Here is a 6912-nt window from a genome sequence, read left to right as displayed (position 1 = left end):
GATTTTTTCGACTTTTTCATGGACAAAGAATCGATTGGGATAAAAAAGATGCAAAGATCGATCCAAGATCGCCCAATCCTATATTCGTCCACTTTCGGTTGCAGGCCAATAGGACGCGCGTGCTGGGTGTTTCTCATCCAGGGCATATTATCGGTTTCCACAATGGCGAATCCTGACAGTACATTTTTTTTAAATTGAGCAGCCTGGATATTGCTTAAGATGAGAAGCACCCAACGCACCCAACACGTAAACCGCTGTGAAAAATCTCAAAGTGTAAGTAAAAAAAAAAAAAAACAAATGTTATCAAACACATGAAAGCTACAGAATTTGAGCGGTGGAAGCCATTTTAATTCTTGTGATCAAAATGTAGTTCTAGACATTACAAACAATGATTATGTAGTTGCGAGCTGTTTGATTTGCTGATATTCATTGGTGCATACGATTGGTGGATCGCGGATGTTGGCCAAATAATTGTGAATCTATCGATCATTCGCTGCATAAGAGTTGTGCTCTGCATTGGTAGGTACTTTGCTTATGATATTTGTTTTCCTTAATGTGGAGTTAGCCATCCTTGAAGGAAAATTACCATGACACCAATAGCGGGTATGCACCGCTAAAAGAAGTGCGCTGGGACGGCCACTGAAGGAAATTTCGATTATTACGATGTGGGACGCCCGCAGGAAAAATCGGTAGTGAGCTGGGACAGCCACGGATTCTGTCATTGTGGAGTGAGACGCCCGCAGGAGAATCAAAAGTGAGCCGGGACGGCCACGGATTATGTCATTGCGGAGTGAGACGCCCGCAAGAGAGTCTAAAGTGAACCGGAACGGCCACGGGCTCTGTCATTGTGGAGTGAGACGCCCGCATGAGAATCAAAAGTGAGCCGGAACGGCCACGGATTCTGTCATTGCGGAGTAAGACGTCCCCAGGAGAATCTAACGTGAGCCGGACGGCCACAGATTCTGTGATTGTGGAGGGAGACGCCCGCAGGAGAATCAAAAGTGAGCCGGAACGACCACGGAATCTGTCATTGTGGAGTGAGACGCCCGCAGGAGAATCAAAAGTGAGCCGGGACGGCCATGGATTCTACGATTTTGGAGGGAGATACCCGCAGGAGAATTAAAAGTGAGCTGGGATGGCCACGGACTCTGTCATTGTGGAGTGAGACACCCGCAAGAGAATCAAAAGTGAGCCGGGCGGCCATAGATTCTGTCGTTGCGGAGTGAGACGCCAGCAGGATAATTATTAGTGAACTGAGACGGCCACTGAGTAAGAATTACGCCGTTGTAGAGTTTTCAGTAGTTAATATGATTTCATTGTGTTTTTTTTTTCTAATGCCATCAAATATCATCTGTGAGATCAGTGGCAAAAATGTACCTAATAGGTTTGGCCCAAGGTCCCATCACGTCCCTTCTAATGCACAAGTTCCAGCGGGAATCAATGACGCACTCTTTGATCGAACGCAGAGAATTAGAGTATTGAGATGCTAGATCTATCTCATTGGCTGATCAGTAGTCTGGAAGAAGTTAAACTGCTGTAGAGGCCGATAAGAGTAGGAATTCGATGAGGATGCTGATCAGGACGACGGAAATATCAGTGAGAATACCGTGATACTGTGAGTTGAGAAAGGCAAGGATCAGCGAGAGTGGTATGAGCCAATTTCATGCATAAAACAGTGGCCATGTTGCGCATCTTGAAACGAAAAAGTTTTTCATACAAGCATTCGTACAAAAAGTGTTTCGTTTCGAGATGCGCAATGTAGCCCCAGGTTGTTGATTTGATGATGTTTGGTAGCTTTATGCTGGTTGATATGTGACCACTAGAGCTTGAGAGTTGTTACCTCATCATTGTGGTTAACGTCTTGCTCCAGAACAATTTCAGGATATGAATACCAATTGTTGATCTGGTCAAATCTTATTATGAGATTTGTAACGTTGTTTCAATGTTGACTTTGTTAGTTCAGATTGTACGATGAACATGATTTCCACCACAACCAATTTCCCGTGAAAGTTTTAACCATTAAAGAATATCCAAAAGAAAAGCTGTGGAAATAATCGTCTGTATCATGGACATTTAAAAAAAATATATTTTCATGTTTGGAAATTCATAAAAAAAAATTCGGTGAACATTTAAAGATGGTATCGCCGATCAAAATATTTTCGGCGACGGCGTGATATGTTGTTTTCTGTGGGCGGTGGCGGCGTGGCGGTGTCACGCCGTTTGCTTTCGGTAGCGACGGTGTGGCGGCGTTGGTCGGCGTGAGTTTATTTTGAATGATTTAGAAAAAATACTTTCCAAACCAATCGCACATGGACAAAAAACCACTACCCACATTTGAGTTCAGATTACTCAAAATCGCTAAAACGTAGGTCACTCATAGTATGAGTAAATTTTCCGTCACTTTCCCGGGGAAACCTTCTCGAAAATAGGGAAAATTTAAGAAAATTGTACACAGGTTAGAAGTGTACTAGTGGACAGACTAAAATCACAATCAGTTTTCCTCATATAAGAGAAGTTTTCCTCGGAAAAGTGTCAGAAAAGTTACTCATTCTATGAGTGACCTACGTTTTCGCGAATTTGAGTAACCTGAACTCAAATATGAGTAACATTTACTCAATTTTGAGCATTTTCATTTTCCGGGCATGCGGAATTTGTTTAGAAAAGTATGTTAAGTCGATGGGGACGACTCTATCTACGTTGCAGGAAAGATTGTGTTGTGTTGTTGCTAGCTGCTCGCACGCTGAGTAGATAGAAAGAAGATTGATGACGATTCTGAAGATTTCCTGCAAAAAGATGATGCGCGATGCATGTAGATGCGAGAACTGCAAGAAGATTTTTCGAAGATTAATTCGCTAGTGTGAGATTTTTTGAGTATCTAAAATTGAGATTTAGATGTGTCACCCCCCTCGTGTTAAGTGCTTGTTAAAATTGCAGGGGTGGAATCATATGGCAAAGTGTTACAACCTTTTTATTAAGTATAAAAAAAAGTACGTTATATAGGGGTGGATAGTATATAAAAGCAATCTGTTGCATTACGTAACATTTTAATGGGACCTAGGAATTCTTTCATTTATTGAGCATTACACGTTATTAATATGGTCTTTCGGATATAGGTACGTAGAATCCCGCACAACTTGTGAGTTATTCAAAAAAAAAAGGTCATATATCAACGTGTTGTTAATAATAGTTACTTATTCACCTTTATGTAAATCCGATCCTCGTCGAAAATGTGCAAAACTCTATTTTTGCAAATGCTGGAATTGTCATGAATAAAGGTTGTTTTATCCACATTGTTAGGGTGGATGAATGACCGACGTGCAGATACGGTCAGCCCAGCTATGTTAAAAACTCGTTCACTTGGCGTGCTGGTGGCGGGCACACACAATACCTTGCGAACCAAGGCTGCCAACCAACGATACTTACTTAAGGGTCCTGTACACCACCGGAGGTGCAAAGGGCCTGCGCGAAAGACTTCCATCCTGGGCGGCTGCTCGGTTTTGCCTTGACCTGGGCCCAGGTCAAATTCCTATTGACTTGCTTTATTTCCTTGTTGAGGCTCCGCCGCCATGAGCTTCTGGGTCTGCCTCTGCTGCGATGTGCTGCCGGATTCCAATCCTGCGTTTACTTGCAGATTTCGTTTCCGCCCCGTCGAAGTGTGTGGCCGACCCACCGCCACTTTCGCTCTCGAATTTTTGTTGCTATCGGCTTCTGATGACACCGACTATGGAGCTCGACACCAGGCACGAATTATAAAACCTGCAGCTTCTGAGCGTTCTACGCTGATACACACCACGCCTCGCTGGCGTATAACAACACAGATGTCACGTTCGAGTTGAAATTTTGGTGCGTTGACTTATCTGGTTTGATCTCCATACGTTTTGTAACCTCGCAAAAGCAGCCCTAGCCTTCTTGATTCGTGTGCCTATGTCGCTCTTAGTCCCGCCGTCCGACGCTATTTGGCTGCCAAGATATTGGAAAAATGCGACCTTCTACACTGCTTGCCCCACTACCGTAAAGTTGGAAGGGTTGCCCGTGTTGACATCCAACGATTTGGTCTTGTTGACGTTGATAGTGAGACCCGCCGCAGAGGAGCGTTCAGCTAGGTCATTGAGCTTACTCTGAATATCAGAGCGCCGTTGTGCTAGTAGAGCAACATCATCAGCCAAATCGAAGTCGTTGAGGTGCTCCATGGTGATAAGCTGACCAAGCAGCCAACGGTTCGGTACACGGTCAATTGCACCCACCATGATCTCGTCGATTACGATGAGGAAAAGTAGCGGTGATAGTATACATTTTCTTGTCTTACACCAGCGATTAAACGGATAGGGTCAGACAAGGCTCCGTTATGCAACACTCTGCACGTGAAAGCCTGATACCAACCCGTGGAAACTAACGATTTTAAATTGGCTCACTACTTGACTAGCCTATTGGTCCCAAGCAAATCGATTAACGTATCCCATTCTATTGAAAATTCTAGTACTACACTATGTTTGTTTTGATTCGCTATGAAAGTTTGACAGATAAAATGAGGGGTTCGTTGATTTTCCTATGTTTCGAGGGATGCATCGGTTAGCTTGTTGTTGAGCACGTTTTTTCGGGACCTACTAGTCTTAGAGTTACCTCTATGCTGATACTGCGCTTCGATGAGATTGACGATTTTATACGTGACTCCCTTGCGTCTCAGGGCACCGCACAGATTCTCGTGATTGAGTTGGTCGAAAGCTTTTTCGTATTCAATGAATATCAAATAAAAGGACTCTTGACCTGCTCCTGGATGATGCAGAGCCAATATGGTCCACACAAGATCTTCCGGCACGGAATCTTGCCTGCTGCCGCTGGAGGGTCGCGTTGATCTTCTCCTGTATCCGATTCAGGATAACTTTGCACAGTACTTTGAGAACAATACACAGTAACATGATGCCTCGCTAATTGTCGCACACAGTCAGATCTCCCGTCTTTGGGACCCTCACTAAGACGCCCTGCATCCAGTCGGCCGGAAAAGACGCGGTGTCCCAGATATTTGAGCGGATAGCATGGGGTCAGCTTTGAGCATCTCTGCTGATATGCGATCGACCCCTGGAGCATTGTTGGATTTCACTCGGGATTTCATGCAAGGATACTGCAGCTTTCTAATTTTCCAAAAGCTTAGCATGTCTTCATCTACAACGTTGTTCGGGTATGACGTAATGCGCAGGATCTATAGATGAGGCAGAAGAAAACACTAGTCCACTGTTTCATTCATCAGCTGTTTTCGTCGGATCGGAAGAAAGAAAGAGTCAACTAGTTTCCTTCTGCCTCTCCTACACGAAACGAAAATCAATTATTTTATTCATGTGTTTCACTTATACATTTTTGCCAAAACATCAGCCTTATACATTCCATAAGACAAACCGCATAGGTCCTATAAGAATTCATAAAAGGTATGTGTGACCGTTTGTACATTTCATTTGACACATGATCTTCATTAAATTTTTGCAAGGCCTCTGCTTATTAGTTGACTTATACATTTTATGAATAATCAGCAATAGAAATTTGCCGAAAGGTATAAGGAGATTTCTATCCGTGTATAGATCTCGCTCATCGAGACGAAACCACTAAACTGAGATTTTTTACGTTTGATCAGCGCACCAAAAAACTATCTCGAACAAGTGCGAGCAGGAGGAAAAATTATGATTCATCCAATGCATCCCTGTGTGCTAGACAGAGAAAGCGCAAACAAACGTCAACAAATAAAGGTGGATCTCAATTTTGAGTTTTCAGCCCATTTGCTGACTAATAAAAATGGTGGTATGATAATGTAAAAATACGAAGTTTTCCTTTCCGTAGTAGAAGAAAATTAGAAAATTTAAAAGGAAATCATTCGAAAATGGAGCAAATTTCAGCCACCGTGGGTTCGAAAACGTACCGTAAATTTAGAGGTAATTGTTTTGCATTCTGTTTGCTATAAAATAAAATGCTGGATTAAAATGTTTTTCAGCAAAAAAAAACAAAAGAAAAGATTTTATGGGAATAAGTAGAAATAACTCATCAACAACTACCTAGCCGTTTTACTAAAAATGCAGTTCTGGCTATGTTACTCAATTTAGAGTAGATCTGGTTTTAATTAAATTGAGTGGTTTTCACTCAATTTTAGTAGCCACGAACGAGCGTACACACAAGTTCTAATTTCAACACGTTCTAGATGCATTTTACGGAAAAGATGTTACACAAAGACTTTCGGGGGAATGGCGTTCGGTGAAATGGCATTCGGCCAAATTTTCCATAGTAATTTTTTTTTTCGCCCCTTCCTTGCTCGAAACCTGGCTCTTGCATTCGGCCTTATAATCCAAATTCAACGAACGTTTTAAAGAAGCACAATTTAACGATCGTGAATCAACTCGTTAACGGTTTTCGTGTTTAATTGATTAACGATTAACGATTTAACGAAAATGTGCCACCATTGAGCGATGGCTTGCTAACATACACACCGTTTTACAGTCAGTATAATTTTAAAGCATCACACGAAGAATGGGATTCCCCTGATAGCGCAATGAAACCCAATTGATCAGTTCACGAAGATTTGCCGCACTCTTCTCTCACCCGTAAGTTTTGACAGTTTTGGGTGGTTTGTTTTGGCTCCCATTCGTTGCTATCTCTTTTACTCAGAAGCAAAATGATAGGGAGCAAAAAGTGAGGTTAGGGACCGTGCACTGATCTATTGTCGGTTCACTCTCTCTCTTTCTCTTCACTGATGATCGAACGTGGGCAGTGGTGGCACGAGTCCTGGAGTTTAACATTTTTTCCTTAACATTTGATACATTTTGCGATAACCATTGTGACGACACACAAAAACAAACTGGCAAGCGGCAAAAATGTCATGACATTTCTAAACTGTTTTCTGCCAGCGACAGAACATTTTCGCACAAAGAAGCA

This window comes from Ochlerotatus camptorhynchus, unplaced genomic scaffold (genome assembly GCF_037179485.1).
Source record: "Ochlerotatus camptorhynchus isolate MF236.1 unplaced genomic scaffold, CSIRO-AGI_Acam_v1.1 ptg000429l, whole genome shotgun sequence".
Taxonomy (NCBI): domain Eukaryota; kingdom Metazoa; phylum Arthropoda; class Insecta; order Diptera; family Culicidae; genus Ochlerotatus; species Ochlerotatus camptorhynchus.
This window is presented reverse-complemented; position numbering follows the sequence as displayed.